Source organism: Bombyx mori, chromosome 18, assembly GCF_030269925.1.
Source record: "Bombyx mori chromosome 18, ASM3026992v2".
NCBI lineage: Eukaryota > Metazoa > Arthropoda > Insecta > Lepidoptera > Bombycidae > Bombyx > Bombyx mori.
This window is the reverse complement of record NC_085124.1, coordinates 4,564,321-4,584,994: the sequence shown is the minus strand read 5'-3', so window position 1 is coordinate 4,584,994 and position 20,674 is coordinate 4,564,321. Positions and strand designations below refer to the sequence as shown.

Here is a 20,674-nt window from a genome sequence, read left to right as displayed (position 1 = left end):
CAGGCTGAAAATCGAATAATTTTATATTGGTGGTGGTATCTGTAATGGTAGTAGGACCTCTTGTGAGTCCGCACGGGTAGGCACGCCTTACTATCTGAAGGTGGGTGCGGCATTTACGTTGTAGATGTCTATGGGCTTCGGTAACCACTTAACACCAGGTGGTCTGTGAGCTCGTCCAACCTAATATGGAATAAACAGTAAAAATAAAAAATCATACGACTAATCGAAATAAAATAAGGCAGTGCTCTTAAGCTGTTTTCACCTCAGCTCCTCAAACACACAGTAAAAAAAACTAAAACGTTATGTTATAATTAATGCAAAACTAGCGCTATTCGACTGAATGCGTGCAATTTCACATTTTCCCTTCAAAATCGTTGTGCGAATAATTTGATTGTACAACTGTGATAAATGGCAAATGATCTTTTTTTTCTACCTATACGTTGGAAGCCTATTGGGCTCTTCCAACTACGCGAGAACGACTACAGGTCGAACTCTTCGACAAGTTCGACGAGAACAGTGACCGGTGGTCGGAGAACCTAAAAGCACTGAGTGTGGGTCCAGAGGATCCGATAAGACATATTTTGGGCCAAGAATCTGTAGCATGCAAACAATATTTACTAATAGTTAATGCCGATAGTTTTTTTTAGGATTGAAGGATTACTGGTGGCCCGGTGGCCTTTCCAGTTTCACCAGGACAGGTGGGCGAGCAAAGGCTCAGCCAGGAGGGGTGGGATTTGCTAACAACTGTCCGAGCGCCTCCGAAGGAGACCCTAACAACTCAAGAGCAACTGCTTCGCGAATGAATCTACTACCGGATCGGAATCGCGACCCGCTGAGAAGATCCGGCGAGAAACTCAGCGAGCTGATGCATGGGTTAGGTTGCACGTCGGACTCTTTGTAGAGTTCGACGAGTACGGTTACCGGGGTCCCTAAGCCTGATCCTAGTGTTAGAGTTGAAGGCGTCTAAGGCAAAGGTTATTGGATCTGAGGGATCCGTAAGGACGTGATGTCGATAGTTACTCGAGCACAACAGACAAGCAAAAAACATTTCCGTCCAATGAGACAAAGCTACAAAAAATACATCGACTCGGAAACGATACATTCTACGGCACAAGTTCTGTTCGGTCACGCAACTTCGCGCCGCCCGCCACAATAAAAACTTGCGTTCGCTTCCGTACGTATGCACGATCTTCTGTTCATGTCGATTTGTTATTAATTGATTCGAAACTCGACTATAAAAAATAATTGTGTTATATCTGTGATCGCAGTCAATTTTTTCGTAACACGACTCATGCGGCGAGTCATTTTGTAAGTCACGCGAAAATACACAAATTACTTTTCGAATCTATTTATAAAAGTTAGTGTGAACGTGAAATCTTTGAATATGTTTCATTGGCGTAGAAACAATACTCAAAAGGTGATGTATTATCGATGCTGCAATTATTACTGATACAAAATGCTGAGCTAGATTCACACAGATTTCCTGACGGTTTTTTATTATTGAAAGCTTACTGGTGGTCCAGGGGTATTTTCAGTTTGACAAGGACAGGTGGGCGAGCAAGGGCCAGCCAGAAAGGGCGGAATTTTCTAACAGCTACCCGAGCGCCAGTTCCTGATGGTATATTGTATTCATGCCCATAATGTAAACTAGCACGGACCGGGCACCCCCAACCTGCCTTTCTCATGTGTTCCAATTTGAAGAACAGTACAACCGTCTTATAATTTCATTAAAACATCGACTTCGTATCTCGAGATGAGTGGTGGCATTAGCGTTGCTATTTCTCCAGAAAACACTTAACACCAGGTGGGTCGTGAGCTCGTTTACCCGTTTAAGCAATTAATATGTTATTGTCATAAATGTTAATAAAATTTGAGTCAGAGGCAATCTATGTGGCGGTTATGCAACGTCACTTATTTTATTAGAATGGCAACACTGTACAACATAACTGACGTATTATAAGTCGTCAGCTGTCAATGTCAAGGTATCTGTCAGTAGTGTGAGCGTTTGCCGAAGCTACCTTGCTCGGGAAACACCACATATTTAATATATTAGTACGTGAGAGCACTGTATGTACCGGACCTGCGCACTGACTGAAATAAAACAACATATTGTGCGACGATGGCGGCCATTTACATGGCAATGCATTGGAATATGGAAGCTTCACGACAGAAATCAGCGGGGTAGTGATACATACCCGTGCGGGCTCACAAAACCCACTACCATCAATAAAATATATTCGCATTGTGGTGTTCAAAAAATAACTTAACAGGCTAAATCTGAGCTCTTGTAAGCAGACTTCACGCTACAGAGTGTACTCACTACTTAAATGAGTTTCTTAGGTCTTCATGTGTCGGCGGCCCGATTGAACAACACTTTTACGGCTTAATCTAGACTTACACACGCTCACACTAAACCATCGACCGTGACCATTAATGTATTCGAGACTTCAGAAATAATCAAAAGAAAACAATAAACACGAGATAAAATCGTAGATGCTTTTACACGCTTTCTATATATGTACGTAACTGTATCTTTTTTTTTTTGCTTAGATGGGTGGACGAGCTCACCTGGTGTTAAGTGGTTACTGGAGCCCATAGACATCTACGACGTCAATGCGCCACCCACCTTGAGATATAAGCTCTAAGGTCTCAGTATAGTTACAAGTTCTTACAACGGCTGCCCCACCCTTCAAAACGAAACGCATTACTGCTTCACGGCAGAAATAGGTAGGGTGGTGGTACCTACCCGCGCGGACTCACAAGTGGTCTTACCACCAGTAAATACGCAAATTATAAATCTTTATAAAAAAATATGTATTAGCTTCATGTACAGATCCTCGGCGTTGAGGAAAATATGCAAATATAAGGTAACATACATCTACATACCAACAATATACCTACGTATAAAATGTGGGTGTGCAGAAATTTATAAAAAACTTGAAATTAAAGTTTCAACCACTTCCAATGTTTGTATTAGAATAAAAATTCGTAATTATGTGTATTTCTGATAATAATACAATAACGGCTTTCTGTGGAGTTGATATGCAGAACCTGGAAGGTGGAGAACGGAATTCTTGAAAGGTCAGTTAGCTCATCAAATTTGGACTCAATAGGCTCTCAGTGGGGACTCAATAGCCTCAATCAAGTACCGTTTACAGAACGTACTCCTTCAATTCTTACTTTTGAGCGGGTAACATAAGACAAACGCCATAATGTAACACAATCTCAAGACATGAAGCTAATTTCTCACTTACATTACAACCTCCAGTGTGCTTAGTGCAAGTTTTTTAACGTTCTCGATAGCGTAAAAGTTAACTCATCTTTGTGTGGAATGGGATCATTTGCCTACGTTTGCCGCTAGGGGCGCTGTTCAAACTGCATACAAAATTTGCTTAACTTTTACGCTATCGAGAATGTTAGAGACTCACACTAAGCACACAGAGCTGGGACGCGTGATTTTACGCGGTCGAAGTAAAGGTAGGTATTAAGGATATAGGGTAGATTAAAAACACTGCAATCTACCCACTTTTCCTATTAAATACTGGTATCGCTTAAAGCGATAAGACAGCATATTGATGTTTTATGTTATTATTTGTTATTACGGTGCGCTTTAAAGAACTCAAATGAAAGATTTTTTTAGGGCTGCAAGTTCACTGCTCTCTGTCCGTTGTCAGTCAGTACCTTAAGGTATTCCAAGCACCGGCAATCATTCTCATTGAACTCGTCGAATGCGACGAAAAGTTCGACGTACATCAACCGATAAGACACAACCAACTGAGTTTCTCGCCGGATCTTCTCAGTGGGTCACGATTGTGTTCCGTTGGTGGTTTCAGTTAATTAACTCTCTTAGGTTGAGCCCCGTGTCCTCGTCCACCAGTCAAGGCGAAACCAGAATCGCCCATTGGCAGACAGGCAGACAAAATATTGCGTGGTCTTAATTTTACTGTGGCGTTAAACGGACTATTCTACCTTTTTTTCGGATCGGGGGCCGAACCTTCTACGAGGCTCCAGCGCTTAGTGGCCGCGTGGGTTATGTGGGACTGGACGGTCCGCAGATGTTGGTAGTGGACCGTTTCCTCGTCGAACTCGTCGATTGCGATGAAGAGTTCGGCAAGCGAAACTAACCCACACACACCCCGCTGAGTTTCTCGCCGGACCTTCTCCGTGAGTCGCCATTCCGATCCGGTAGTAGATTCTGCGAAGCTTGCTAAGGCTAGTGTTAGCAAATTCCGTCCGGGCGTAACTGGAATAGCCTCTTAGGCTACCAGCAAGTAGATAGGGCAAAAAAGTGGACCGTTTTAACTATTCTAACTACCTGGACGAATACGAACGAACGAAGGCCTCGCGTCAGAATAGTATCAACAATGGCTGTTCACAATACCCCGCCCACGCGGAATACGCGCATTGCAGAGCCAATTTTCATTACACGATATCTTTAATCGTGAAAGTGCTCAAACACCTGTACCATACGTATCGCTTTTTTTTCTTCAATTAACCTAACTGGTTCGATCTCGAAAACGTTGCGTCAATTCCAAACAATCGTACGTCTCTGCAACCGACTATTGCACAAATAAAATTTATGTACGGACGTCATCTACCGTGATTAATTTCTGACACGCGTGACATTAGGCAACAGTTCAACGACCTTTCGAAGCTGGTTACTCTCCACATATACTTGAATCTTTTGTTGTGAATTTGTAATACATAACGATGGAACTTGGAGGTATGTGGAGATTTGACGCTCTTTTTAGCGAACGTGAGTAGGCTAATGAAAAACAGTGTTGCGTTGTGAATAAGAGTGGACTGTATTATTAGTTTGATTTTATTTATCTATAAGTGACAAAATAAAGAATTTAAAATTAATGACTATAAGAAATAAGAAACAGATGTGTCGCCCTTGACGGCTGGAAATGGAAAGGGGTAAGGCGTCATAGCGGACGTCGCTCGTTGACACCTTTGACGTTCCGAATTCAAACAAACAGCCTATAGATACTACAACGTGAATACTGCCACCTACCTTGATACATGAGTTCGAACTGAGACTTTGGAATTATATTAGAATAAAGGTTATAATAAGGTTTCTAGTGGCGATTCCATAAAAGTCGAGGGCTATCTCTCTCTGTCGCACGTCAACATTGTAATGTCAGTGACGACACGAACCATTATTTTTAGCATATTTTTTGGTAATTTTAATCGACCAATAATCCTTATTTATAATGTACAACAGTATTTAAATATAATCTAGTGAACGTTCCCACTTTGTTAAACTTTAAAAAAAACTAAGATTCTGTCGTCTTATCTGGAGCATTAACATTATAAAAAGTTTAGTAAAATACTAAAATACGTATTATAACTAACGTCAAACTCAAATGATTGATTCATAGCATTCAAGGCTATCTCTGGGCTGCGGCCTACTAATGTTGCATGAAGTGAATAGAATAATTCTAAGGTTTAAAATGGTGCAAATAAGGCGTAATCAGATTGAGAGGAAACAATGGAATAATTTAAAATAACCGTTACAATGTCGAGTTTTCAATTCGTTCAACTTTAAGGTTTCACTTGCATTAATAAATAAACAATTGCAATTAAATATTTGAGGCGTTTGATCTTATCCAATTAATGAGTTTATCTTGTAAATTTTACAGTATATGCTTCATATTAACTTACGTCGATTATTAAGGATTAATAGTTAAAAAAACAATGGCCGTGAGGGAAATATATTTTTTTAATATAAAATATTTTAAGATTATGAAAAAAAAATTTTAGCAAACCAGGTTCCGTTATGTGAATATTGTCGTCATTATTCACAGTACTATTTATGTAGCATAAAGCTAATAGACTTATGTTCCTGAGAAAATTTAAATCATTTTTCGTTGTTCAGCTATATGCCTGTTTTTTCCGAGACAATGAAAATCCTACAGTTCAAAATGCACGCGATTCAATGCTTCAACTTGAAGTCTCAAGTCAGCATACATCTTGTGGTGCTTCTGGACAACTAACAATACACTATGTATGTACAAACAGCAAAGACAAGAAATCCTAAGTACCATTATCTCCTCTATTGACGAGCTTTTTCCATGTTTCCAATGATGTTTTAGAAATGTACATTAAAAAAAAACACATTTCAATATTATTCTTTAATGTTTTACTAACTTTTTTGTTAAAAAGGTCATAGCCTCTTTTTGACATTTCGTATGTTTTGAAATGTCAATGATCAAACAAAAGTCACAATGAATCTTGAACATCTTGAAATGTCACACACAGCGTATGTACATTTAACATAAATTAGTTAAAAAAAATTAACGATAATTACAATTGAACCGTTACATACATTCCCACCATTGATCCAACAATGATCTCACATAGGATAATTACTGTAACCAGTTTGATAGATCCGACAATCTTGCGTGACAATGAATCACGCATGCCTTGCAATTGCTACAGATTATGCTTGTTGCTTTTTTTTTAAACGCAAACTATAGATCCGCTTTCTAGTTTTTAAATTTTCCCAGTTCCCGCCGTGTCTTATGTCTTATGAGTCGTCTATTATCAAAGGTGGCAATCTGTGCATTTGGACAAAAAAAAATTATTAATATGTCAATACAGATTGATTTGAATATAATCGTCTCCTTCAAAGAATACGGTTCAAAACTTGCATTAAATAAAGGTTAATAGTTAACCTGTTATTTATCTAAGATGTCGTTCCGAAGAGTTTTGTGACTGCCAATGGAATACAAAGTCAATAATTCGTTTTTCTGATTTACCAATCATTGTCCAAAAGTCAGATTGCCGGCTTTGATAATAGACGACTCTTATAATAGTACAAAGACATAGAATACTTTTTGCGCCATCTTTAGTATAAGATTTCATTGAATAAACATCCAAAAAAGAAATACTTAGACACAAAAATTATTTCATTAAAAGTAGATTTGATAATTTTTTTATAGCTTAGATGGGTGGACGAGCTCACAGCCCACCTGGTGTTAAGTGGTTACTGGAGCACATGGACATCTACGAGGTAAATGCGCCACCCACCTTGAGATATAAGTTCTAAGGTCTCAGTTTAGTTACAACGGCTGCCCCACCCTTCAAAACGAAACACATTACTGCTTCACGGCAGAAATAGGCAGGGTGGTGGTACCTACCCGCGCGGACTCACAAGTGGTCTTACCACCAGTAATTACGCAAATTGTAATTTTGCAGGTTTGATTTTTATTACACGATGTTATTCCTTCACCGTGGAAGTCAATCGTGAACATTTGTTGAGTACGTATTATACTTCATTAAAAAATTGGTACCCGCCTGAGATTCGAACACCGGTATGTCTTATCCTTTAGGCCACGACGACTTCAACTATGCTTGTAGCAGGTACCTATATTTATTTTATTGATTTCAAATTAAGCACTTGATCAAAATCGCGATGCATAACCGAAAATTAAATTTTATTATTAATGTGTGACATTTTCTGCATAAATTGTACAATTAACATGTACTAAATTACAATAACACAAAATAGAGTAATTCAAAGCAATACACATGTTTGTCTACCATGCATTTAAACTTTTTTCAAACTCTAACAATGATTCGTGTATACTTTTGTCTTTTTCTTTTAGTCTGGCAATAAATGTATCTCTATTTGAATTTAAATATTCGTAAATCTATTGTGACTAGCCGACCCGCAGTAGTCGAAATTCGACTATAACTAATTGGAATTGTAAGTTTGTAAACTATTATGATTGTATTTTATACTTCTATGATCACAAATTTCGCCAAGACTACACTATAAAAAATATTAACAAAGACAAACAATATTTAATCTATTCTCAATTTGACAACAGACGTCAAGAACAAAAGTTTGATAATAAATAGTATGCATGCGTGTGTGCGTCAAATACATGGTATGTAGTGTGTGTAATGTTTTCTTTATTGATTTAATGTACCTTTTATGCATTATTTTAAAAAAAAATTAGCATTGTGCACTTCTTTTCTCTATTATATATAAGTGTGGAAAATTGCATACTCCTCCGTCCGCGCAATTTTCGTAAAAAGGGATACAAAGTTTTTTGCTTCACGTATTAATATATAGATTAGAAATAATATAACCGAAATCAGTATGAAATATTTGCTGTTGACAAACTGTTATCCAATTTACTCTTATGAATGAGATATTGCACCCTGTAGGTTAATATTTGACAATGAAAGAATTAGTTTGAAACAACAAACACGTAAAGAAACTCAAATTTTCAATAGACGTTCATCTTACATTCTAATGCAAATTTTAAGACACACGCTACAATTTAAATCTTTGAAACCGATGTAATAAATGATTCTTATTTATTCTCGTATTTTTCATTCTCATTTTATGATGCCATTTTCTTATTTTTAAATTAACTTTCTCAATGATCATAAACCATGTAAAGTACAATATTGTGTTTGGTAATCTTTTTTCTATTACTGTATCCTACATTTGAATTTTTAAATTCGGTCTTAAATTAGTATTATCTCGGTTTTACGCAAACATTAGAGACAATTAAAATTCCTTTTAAGTTTTAACTATGCCCTTTTTCAGGCGCTTCGAATACTGTGATACATTTAAATATTTTACATCTATACCTAGTCAGGCCATAAAGTCTGTCACATGTTTAATGTAAAATAATTGAAACAAGTTTATTCATTATGTAACCATTCATATACCAAAATGAACTTAACAAAACATAGATTCTTATGACACTAAAGTTTATTCAAAATGACCTCCGCGATTTTAAATACAGGCCTTCAATCTGCGCGGCCAGTCGTCTATCGCAGCACGAACAAGGTCCATGTCAATATCGGCGGCTGCCTTAATCAAGGATGTCTTGAGTGACTCCAAATTGGGATGATTCAAATCTGGGCTGGAGGAGGGCCAGTCTTCGTGCCGGATGAAGTCGATTTCACGCGCCGCCAGCCAGTCTTGTGTGCTCTTCGCTCTATGAGCTGGCGCCGAATCTTGTTGGAATACCCAGTGCCTGTTATTGGACATGGTATGAGAAACAGGTTCCACAAGGTTCGTCAGGACTGTATTTTGATACACAACTGCATTCGTTTTTACACCTTTCTCACAAAAATGTACCTCTGTTAAGCCCCAATAAGAAACTCCCAACCATACCATGAGCGAGGATGGAAAATGACCTCGTTGGACATGCGGAATACGGTTGCTCGCTTCTTCACTACTGTGTGCGTACACTTTATCATTTTATTTGTTGTAGCTCTCTTCTACGGTAAAAATTTTTTCATCCGAAAAAAGAATTTCCCGATATTTTTTTCCCGCGTACCGCTTCAACAAAGCGCGGCATCTCTTCAGTCTTAGGTCCATTAAACGAGCATTTAAAAGACGTCCTGTTTTTCTTCGATATTCCCGAAGCCCTAAGTCTTCATTTAACACCCTTTTCACCGTGGTTCTGCTTAACCCCATCTGAAGGGCCAACAGTTTCTGCTTACGTTTGGGATTTCTTTGAATTCGCGCCTTCACAGCTTTTATCACTGCTGGAGTCCTAACAGACCGAGAGCGACCACTTCTTGACCTGTCATCTACACTAGAGTCTTCATTGTATCGTTTGATGGTACGATAAACGAATCTTTTGGTTATATTCAAATTTTTCAGTATGTTAAAAATTTGAATTGGCGCGTAACCGCAACGATGCAACGCAATAACTGCAACACGGTCTTCTTTGAGCGTCCACTCCATATTTAAAAATGAGTAAAATTCTAAAAGTATACATTTTTATTTTCATGAACAATTCGAAATTCGAATTCAATAAACTTTTTTGTGGCCAGCATTCTAAAAGAAAAGTTTTTACTGTGTGACAATACTTATGACCTGACTAGTTATATATAAAAATTGATTGCTGTTCGTTAGTCTCGCTAAAACTCGAGAACGGCTGGACCGATTTGGCTAATTTTGGTCTTGAATTATTTGTGGAAGTCCATGGAAGGTTTAAAATATGAAAATGCTCGGAATTAAATAAAAATAACAATTTTGTTTTTCCTTTTATGTGTCCCCCTGTAGGACGGATTCCTTTTGTTTGTTTTACGTTTATTTTATACAAAAGTTTAGATCTTTTATTTATCGATTGAGGCACTACGAAGTCTGCCGGGTCAGCTAGTATATATATAAATATTTCGTGATCACGGATATAATCATTATAAACCAAGTGTTACAGTTTATTGTTATTCATGACCACGAAATCTGTAAGGCATTCGAAATGTCTGGAATGATGAAATGAAAATAACAAAAGGCGATATTGAACTTTTGAGATTCTTAACGTGCAGTTTTATGATTTAAATCTTAAAATAGCTTTGTTGTGTATATTTTATGCGAAATAATTCTTGAATCGACTTTAAAGAAATGCTGTTGAACAACTGGTTAACGTATTGCTTCTTAAATCAAGCACTTTATTCCAATTTATATGTGTGAAATGATATGAGGATGACCCTAAGATGTCTTGTGAGCCCACAATGATACTACCGCTCTGCCTATATAAGCAATAAAGCAGTAATTCGTTCCCGTTTGAAGATTAAAGCAGCTGTTGTGCCTACTATAAAACTGAAACAGAGACCTCATGTCTCAAGATGGGTGACGGCGTCTATGGTCACTAGTAACCTCTTTTTTATTTTTTATTTCATAGATGGGTGGACGAGCTCACAGTCCACCTGGTGCTAAGTGGTTACCGGAGCCCATAGACATCTAGAATGTCAATGCCGCCAAACACATTACTGCTTCACGACAGAAATAGACAGGGTCGTGGTACCTACCCGTGCGGACTCACAAGAGGTCCTACCACCACTATACTACTTAACACCCAGTGGACCATGAAATCGTCCAATGACTTAGGTAAAAAAAAAAACTGGATTCAATATGAAGCTTAAACAAAAGACCATACTTTTTATGAGCTACTTTTTTCAAAAGCTTAAATGACTACATATATATTTTACTAGCTGACCCGGCAGACTTCGTAGTGCCTCAATCGATAAATAAAAGACCTAAACTTTTGTATAAAATCAAAAGGAATCCATCAGACGGGGGACACATCAAAGGAAAAACAAAATTGTTATTTTTATTTAATACCGAGCATTTTCATATTTAAACCTTCTCTGGACTTCCACAAATAATTAAAGACCTAAATTAGCCAAATCGGTCCAGCCGTTCTCGAGCTTTACCGAGACTAACGAACAGCAATTCATTTTTATACATATTATTATAGATTATTTCGTATTTCGTATTTCGTGATATTCCCGTTGCCTGAAGCGATCACTGTATTTCCTCGTCGTGGTATAGAACATTGGACTCATAACGCGCTGAGCTATAAGTATTATCTTGTTATAGAAGATTCGTGAATGGAACACTACACAGCGTAAATGCCACACGATTTCCCGACGTTACTGAGAGATAGATGGCCATTAATGTTTTACGAGAATTAAATTGTTTTCAAATGCCACTGGCAATAAACAATTGCCACTCTCACATTACGAATTTAAATAAAACAGAATAAAATTAAAAACAGAATAAAATTATTATTTTTTATTGTTTATTGCTTAGATGTGTGGACGAGCTCACAGCCCATCTGGTGTTAAGTGGTTGCTGGAGCCCATAGACATGTACAACGTAAATGCGCCATCCACCTTGAGATATAAGTTCTAAGGTCTCAGTATAGTTACAACGGCTACCCCACCCTTCAAACCGAAGCGCATTACTGCTTCACGGCAGAAATAGGCAGGGTGGTGGTACCTACCCGAGCCGACTCACAAGAGGTCCTACCACCAGTAAAGCAGTAAAAAGCTAAATGCCTTTTTTGTTCAAATTTTTTTTGTGTATTTTTAGAGCTTAGATTTTTGAGGATTTATCGAAAAGGATTCATGATATTTATTTTTAACTTTATCAGAAGTACTTTGTGCATGTTTCACCAAGTTCCCAAATCAAATGTCACATGAAACTTGAGTCTCCAAATCAGTTTTGTATACAGTTATAGATTTATTACAACAATTTACTATTTTGTACAAGAAGTCTTACCGAGTCCGTCAAGATTCTTTTGCTAATAAAAATAAGGTTCACTGAAACATATTATTCGCTGATGATACATCATTATTGTTTAAAATTAAACGACATTTGGAAGATTATGACGATGTGAATGATGCTATCTCGCGCGTGGTACATTGGTTTAGTGTTAATAATCTGTTATTAAATAACAAAAAAACAAAATGTATAAAATTTACCACACCTAATGTTAAACAAGTTGACACTAATATTACTGTAAGTGGAGAGACACTGGAGCTTGTGGATTCGACAGTTTTTCTTGGTATAACAGTTGATTCCAAGCTGCAGTGGGGTCCTCACATATGCAAGTTAGCGAGTAGGCTTAGTTCTGCAGCGTTTGCGGTAAAAAAAAATACGAATGTATATTAATGAAGATACGGCACGCCTGGTTTATTTTAGTTATTTTCATAGTGTTATGTCCTATGGCATTTTGCTATGGGGCAATGCTGCCGATGTCGAAACGATTTTCATCCTGCAGAAGAGGGCTATTCGTGCTATTTATAATATGCACCCGAGGGAATCCTTGAGGGACAAGTTTAAGGAAATCAAAATTCTAACTTTAGCGTCCCAATACATTTTTGAAAATTTATTGTACGTGCGTAAAAACATTGAAGAATTCCCCAGAGTCTGCGATTTGCACAATGTGAACACTAGGAACAAACATAGGCTTGCGTTGCCGGCGGCTCGAATTAAGAAAATAAGCAACTCTTTTAGGGGGCTGGGTGTACAGCTTTTCAACAAGATCCCACTAAACGTTCAACTACTACCTGTTCATAGATTTAAGAAAACTGTTAAGGAACGTTTGTGCAACAAGGCATATTATAAAGTTAAGGATTATTTACTAGATGGCACTACGTGGGAATGAGGCGCTCGCTCCTGGCCTTTTCATTTTTCATTTTTCATTATTATTATTATTATTTTTAATTGTATTTTTTTGACTTGTTTTTTCTTTTATTGTGAATATTTCTATTTATTTAAAAAAAAAGAAAATATTTGAGAAAAAACAAAAAAAAAAAAAAAGCCCGCTGAGTTTGTTTCGCCGGTTCTTCTCAGGACTGTGGCTTTTTTTGGAACCGGTGGTAGAGTTAACATTGTTATTTGTATTTTGACATTCAACAAGTGTGTCATACTGACATCTAAGTTGAAATAAATGATTTTGAATTTGAATTTGAATACATAACTACATATATAAAAGAAAGCATCGCCAATTGAAATATTATTTTAACATTACACTTACAATAAAAACAATTCATTTTTATTGTTATTACAAAGGAATTGCTGCAACTTTTTTTAGCAATAAAATATGTTATGGTAATTTATGTGATCGTAAAAGTTAGACATTAAAATAAATGCTACCGGCCCATTGCATGAACTGTCCGCTAACTACCCACAGAGTTTGTGCCATCTAGTCAAATGCGCAGCATTCTTTCGAACTGTTAATATTCCAATGCAACGGATTCTGAGTTAAATCTAGCAAAGAAACTGTGATACTTTGTAACAAGCTGTAAGTGAGTTGTTAATGATGACATTAATTAGCTGTCGTTTTAAATATACATAACAGTAAATTCCTATTTCAGATTAATCTGTAATTTTAATTATCAATTTTATTGAAATTTCCGGATAGTGTTCGAATATTGGCGCAAAATTGCATTAATCTCCAAAACAAACACAAACAGACTTGCTTACCGATGATTTGTCAGCTTGCTCACTCCTTCTACGGAATTAAAATTGCTCCAATTCTAAGAATTGAGGCTAACTTGCAATGACCGAAGTAACGCATTACACCTTAGCGGCTAATAAACACGATATACCTTAGAAATCGTTGCACTGTATTTTTTCTTTTACATTAAAAGGCAACTTCAAGCACGATCGAAAGAGATAGAGCAAGTGTCAACTAGGAATTGTTACGCTGTACTTAGGTACTAATAGCAGAGTGGTGTTACCGGTGATAAGTTATACTGAAAGCCCACATAGTAAGGCCCTGCCTATTACCACTGCCCATACCACCGCCCTGCCTATTTCTTAAGCATAACCGTTATCTGAGGTTTTCATCCCTTTATACAGCCGTTATACAATAGAATTTGAAAATTCCACCTTCATATCTCACGAAATTCACCATTGACTTAAACGAAGAAGTTATTGAGCTAGTTTTCTCAAGTAGATCCAATCTCTTAATTTTGTTATTAAAATATCTACCCTCCTACCGATATGTTAGCTCCGTCTGCCGGTATACGTAATTAAAAAGGGTAACTAGATAGAAATGTCCATGTTGATACCAAGATCTCATTCGAGATCGTAAAACTTAAATGAACGAAAACCAATTCAATGGTTGTTGAATTCGGGCTGCTTAGATAAACACAATTAAGTTATTTTCAAACTGGTTTACTGGTGGTAGGAATTCTTGTGAGTTCGCACGGGTATGTGCCACCACCCTGCCTATTTCTGCCGTGAAGCAGTAACGCGTTTCGGTTTGAAGGGCAGGGCAGCCGTTGTAACTATACTGAGACCTTAGAACTTATATCCCAAGGTGGGTAGCGCATTGACGTTGTAGATGTCTATGGGCTCCAGTAAACCACTTAACACTAGGTGGCATGTGAGCTCGTCCACTCATCTAAGCAATAAAAAGAAACGTAAAAGTTATCATAAGTTGTCAGGTAACAGCTAACCGAGATAATTTCAACGTTAAAAGTATTAGAACAATGTTCCTTTTTCGATATCATTCTCTGATCTCAGTTTCATAAAAAGCTACCTCACTGTTCATTTTACAGTAGTAATACGACCATGTACATTTTCCTATTGTAATTCTAAAATACCGGTAACAATGTAATTGTGAAAGAATTAAAAGTATAGTAAAAATGCTAATGAACACGCTACTTTGCAATTAAAATGGATTCTTATCGATGCAAACACATAATATGTAGTGGGTACGTCGAATTCTAAAACTTAAAAATTGCGTTCGTTTGAATTATCGGGTACCTACCTACATTATAGAAACACGAAAGCCGTTAATAAATTCAATTTTAATATATATATTTTTTTTAATTCATCTACACTCACCTCAGATATATGTGTTCCCTGTGTACAGTTACCACGCACATTCACTGTTCGTTCGCGAAGAATTATGCCAAATACCACGTACAAACGCTACGGTATTCACAAACTGACTAAACGCGAAACTACTGCGGGTAAGATAAATGTGTGTGATCAAGATAATGTGAGGCGAAGGCTCGGACTACGAACAAAGCAATCGAGTCGTTTGACGAGCACGCAGTTATTATTCGAGCTTTATTGTTGGTCACTATCGCGGTCACTGTCGCAATGGAGACCGCTTGGAACCCAGAAACTAAGAGCGTAATATTTAAAGCTTCAAAATATGACTGGTTATATTTCAATTCTGGAAATTATCCATCGTATTCTAGCACAATCAAAACACGCCTCTACACATAGTAGACATGAAGTAAATTAGATATTTGTTCTAAAATCAATACCTAATAAACGTTTTATCAGGACCGGCCGTATGATTTTAGCATATTTGTTTCCAGAGCATCGTGTAGTTTATAAGTGAAGTTAACGTAAAGGCGCTTCCACACTCAATGTCGATTTGCCGGTCAATGAGTTTGTTTTTTTAATCAGATTGTAAATATCATTAGAGAGTGACTGTTCCCGCTTCCGGTAGCCATTAATGTAGTCTGACGAGTGGTGTTAGTGAACAACTAAGAACTTGACCACTTAAATACATTGATTTACGATTTATACGCAATAATGGCGAATACAAATACAAGAAATTATTTATGATTAAGCACTTTAAATCCTGTGCGCATTTACGATAGCTATATAAAAAAGGCTACTAAAGCATTAGCCTTTATTATTAAGGCATTATTAACCTTTATTATTATTATATGTAGAATGTTGTAACGTAAATTATTGCGTTACGACATTCTACATGTTCAATATAGTATATCGAGGGGTGAAAGTCTAATTCTAGGGTCAGCAGACTAAAGCACATAAGTCAAAAAACTCTACTTTACAGGAATTAAAAAAAACTATTTAGAATCTTATATATTAACAAACTTAATCATGTTTATTTGAATTATATAAGTCTATAACACTAACTTATTATTAAAATTAAATATTTTAAAGTAAATGTGATTATTTAATAATTAGATGACTTAAGTTATAAGGAACACAATAATAGTATGAGTTAAGTGAAAAAGATCAACAATTAAGATATATATTATAATAATATAAGTCATAAATATAAATAACAACTCAATGTTTAAATAAAATTCTTCTTCTTCATCGAGTTCTAAAATATCTGGATCAGTATTTCGTAAAGTTTTCAACGTGGGAAGACTTATGTAAAATTCATGGAAAATATCTAGTATTAAAGGGAGCAGCGAAATTAAATCAATTTTTTTCTCGATGGATATGGGTAATGGCTGTATAGATATTATATCATCAGTTTGAGAATCCCCTATGGATGATCTCCTTTTCATAGCAACTGTCTTTATAAAATTGTCACTTTCATCGGTTTCAACGGTTTCATTAAACATCCTCTGCAGACAGGTTCACGTTTACCATGCACAGTAAAAAAGTATTTTTATGTCTTCATTCTAAGCTTTTGCTTTTCAGATTCAATAGCTCATATTCTTTGCTTAGATTTATCTTGAATTTCCATTAAAGACGCCAAGTATGCAGATCTTTTTGCATATGACCCCATTTGCCAATATTCTGTAAATATGGCCTGCCTATCAGTTAATGGTATACGTTCTTTACATTTCATTCTGCAAACAGGTAACTCGTAACTCTTTCAAATTCAAAAGTATAACACACTAGTTGAATGTCAAAATATAAATAACAATGTTATCTCTACCACCGTTTCCAAAAAAAGCCACAGTCCTGAGAAGAACCGGCGAAACAAACTCGGCGGGCTTTTTTTTTGTTTTTTCTCAAAAAAAATTTTTTTTTCAATGTGCGATCTGATATACGTTTTCCTTTTAAAGTTCTGTATGCCTGTCCTAAGTTAAGTTTTTTTTTTTTTCTCTTTTTATAGTACGTATACTCTTTTTTGGAGACACATTAGGATTCATTAAAATTTCATCACAAGTACTTTGAACTTGATGTGGTTGGAAGTCTCGGTAATTCATAACATGGATCTCGTACAGAATCATCACTAGAGAATTCAAGTACAGAATAGTATGTTAAACTACTGACTTGACCTGATGATGTTGACAGTATAGGATCGTCTACTACTAAGTTCTCTGTGTTCAAAATCGACTGTTGATTTACATTTTCTAAAAAAGGACAAGACAATTATCTATTTATAATGATATAATATTGATATAATTACGTAATTTGCAAATCATAATTTTGAAGATATGTGAAAATAAACCTTCATTGCTTTCCAGATGAGTGGATAACGCCATTTCAACTAATTTCTTGCCTCTTTGAATATTCATCTTAAATAATTAAAATACTTAAGCACTCACACACAACTAACTAACACAACTAACTAACCAACAAACTGTGCACAATCGACAACATTAGTAAATTAAAACCACTTACCGAAGTATTGTTTACGTTATAAATATTTTTAAGTAACTACTTTCTCTAAAGAAATGTTACATTTTGATGTTCTTTATAACATAAGTCAGACTTCTTACGTTAATAACTTTGTACTTATGGTGTTCCTTAGAACATAAGTCCAGTTATGTTTTTTAGTTCGTTTGACTATATTAGGATTTGATAAGGTTGATACAGAACGCCGCTTGAATACACCATGAAATACTTGAGTTTGATTTATGTGCTTTAGTCAGATTGTGTGTTGAGCAAAATGTAAACCGATGATGTAATAAAAAATAAATTGAAAATTTTGACTTATGTGCTTTAGTCTGCCGACCCTAGAATTAATACGCGACATTTATCTTCGTAATTAAAGGTCCGTTTTATATGTGAGTCTGCGCGGGTAGTCACCACCACCCCACCTATTTCTGCCGTGAAGCAGTAATACGTTTCGGCTTGAAGGGTGGGGCAGCCATTGTAACTATACCGAGACCTTAGAACTTACATCTCAAGGTGGGTGGCGCATTTGCGTTGTAAATGTCTATGGGCTCCAGTAACCACTTAACACCAGGTGGGTTGTGAGCTAGTCCAGCTATCTCTGCAATAAAAAAAAAAAAATGGCATTAGCCTTTATTATTATATGTAGAATGTTGTAAGGTAGATTATTGCGTTACAAGATTCTACATGTCCAATATAGTATATCGAAGGGTGAAAGGCTAATAATTACGCGACATTAATCTTCGTAATTTAAGGTCCGTTTTATTTGGTATTAGTATTAACAATTCGATGCTTATAATTAAACTTCAATTTAATTTACCCCATTCAAATAGCTGTCTGTATAAGTTTTTTGTTATGATATTTTTTTCCTATTTTTATACTGTAAATTGTTCTCCTGTAAAGTTGCAAAAATGTCATCAAAAACATAAAAAATCCGCTAAACATTATTTCATTTATTTTTTATCCTGTTGATACTAGGTCAAGATATTAAGAATGGAGTTATAAAATTATATGTTTCGTATGCAAATTTTCAAAAGTTAATAGGACGCTTTAAAGTCGGTGAAATAACGTTAGCGTATGCAAAGTTTCAGAAGTTAATAGGACGCTTTAAAGTCGGTGAAAATAACGTTAGCGTATGCAAAGTTTCAAAAGTTAATAGGACGCTTTAAAGTCGGTGAAAATAACGTTAGCGTATGCAAAGTTTCAAAAGTTAATAGGACGCTTTAAAGTCGGTGAAAATAACGTTAGGGTATGCAAAGTTTCAAAAGTTAATAGGACGCTTTAAAGTCGGTGAAAATAACGTTAGCGTATGCAAAGTTTCAAAAGTTAATAGGACGCTTTAAAGTCGGTGAAAATAACGTTAGCGTATGCAAAGTTTCAAAAGTTAATAGGACGCTTTAAAGTCGGTGAAAATAACGTTAGGGTATGCAAAGTTTCAAAAGTTAATAGGACGCTTTAAAGTCGGTGAAATAACGTTAGCGTATGCAAAGTTTCAGAAGTTAATAGGACGCTTTAAAGTCGGTGAAAATAACGTTAGCGTATGCAAAGTTTCAAAAGTTAATAGGACGCTTTAAAGTCGGTGAAAATAAAGTTAGGGTATGCAAAGTTTCAAAAGTTAATAGGACGCTTTAAAGTCGGTGAAATAACGTTAGCGTATGCAAAATTTCAGAAGTTAATAGGACGCTTTAAAGTCTGTGAAAATAACGTTCAAAGACTCCATTACATACAAACAAACATATGTACGTGCATACCGAGCTAATAAAAGGGCTTTAATAAAAGAACTTTCTCGGTTAAGTTGCATCGCTGATGTTCTATGATCGATTCGGCCGCTTTCTGTATCCCAACTCGACAAAGATCATGACCTCGTATTATGACCCGAAAGAAAGTGAACCGTGCATTCAAAGAAAAGCCTCGGAATGGGGCCAATGGATCTGTTCCCAATGCTACTAATCATTAGCTATTAGCATTGGTGCTTTTGGGATTTAAGAACATAAAATACCGCTGTTAGGTTAGTAAATAGAAATAGTTTGCCTGATAAACATTGCCTGGATTTGCCTGATAATATTTGAAATCGTCGTCTCGTGTTAAAATCGTAAATTTGATTTGCTGTTGTGATCTAAAGAAATAAATAATAAACTTAAGAAATAAAGAAACAAACAAACAAGAAACAAAAAAAAAAACAAATTAACTAAGAAGAAGAAACAAATAGAAAAACCCTAAAGGTGAATTTGTTAAAAATAACGAACGGTATCGAAGTGATTAAAATCAAGACGCAACTCTTATTTCTGTTAACAAATACCAGAGACTGTCAGAGACCAGTTGAACATCTCCGACATTTCTCGCGTTTAAAGCATTCTCCCTAAACCAAGGAAATGTTTTTTTTATTAAATAACAAGTAATGGAAATCATGACGTGATGATATGTTATCTATCAAAAAAACTTTTAATTTTTTTATTTTCTGTAGTGGGCATGTTTTTCTCGACTTAAAAAAAAAGAAGGAAAAAGGTAACGGATATCATCTTATTTTTTTGTGACAATTTAAACTCATTGTAATATATTTTAGAATTTTAAAATATTGACTTAATCATTTTATTATGTTGATATTTTAATCGAATAAAAGTATTTACAAGTAAGTATAACATAGTTTAAAGTAAGTATCAAAAGTATTTTACTATTAATAATATCATTGTGCAATAAAATAGTTCACTTTATTCTTGAAAGCAGCTTTGTAGGGTTAAATTCAGTTTTTAAACCATTGCAAGAGAATGCCAAATGATCATAATTACTTACCTCCACATAACAACAACGGTAACTTTAATTAAACACGCGATAAAAGTTATCAAAAAACAAACGCATCCGATACCTACGTGCACAAAAACTTTACGTAAAAACGAATTTAAAATCGTAACAGAACACTGCACTCACCTTACTGGCGAACAACTAAATACTTTTAATTTTTCTATCGCAAAAAAAAAGCCAAGGTGAACCGAGTCAACTAGACAAGAGGTAAGTTAAGTTACCGGCGTGTTCGGTCGATGACTCAAG

The 20,674-nt window shown here is 35.8% G+C and overlaps 1 protein-coding gene across 2 annotated transcripts in view; it reads right to left on the bottom strand.

The window, feature by feature from the left end:
* Positions 1–20,442, bottom strand: part of LOC101739314 (inositol-trisphosphate 3-kinase B) — a 187,136-nt gene extending 166,694 nt beyond the window's left edge. Inside the window, exon 1 of one of the 2 annotated variants that reach the window (XM_062673615.1) lies at positions 20,420–20,442. The gene's annotated coding sequence lies outside the window, so the exon portion shown is untranslated. Of the gene's footprint in view, positions 1–15,127; positions 15,342–20,419 lie in introns of those variants that run through there. The other variant, XM_062673614.1, reaches the window with a different exon arrangement.
* Between the last annotated feature and the right edge of the window lie 232 nt (positions 20,443–20,674).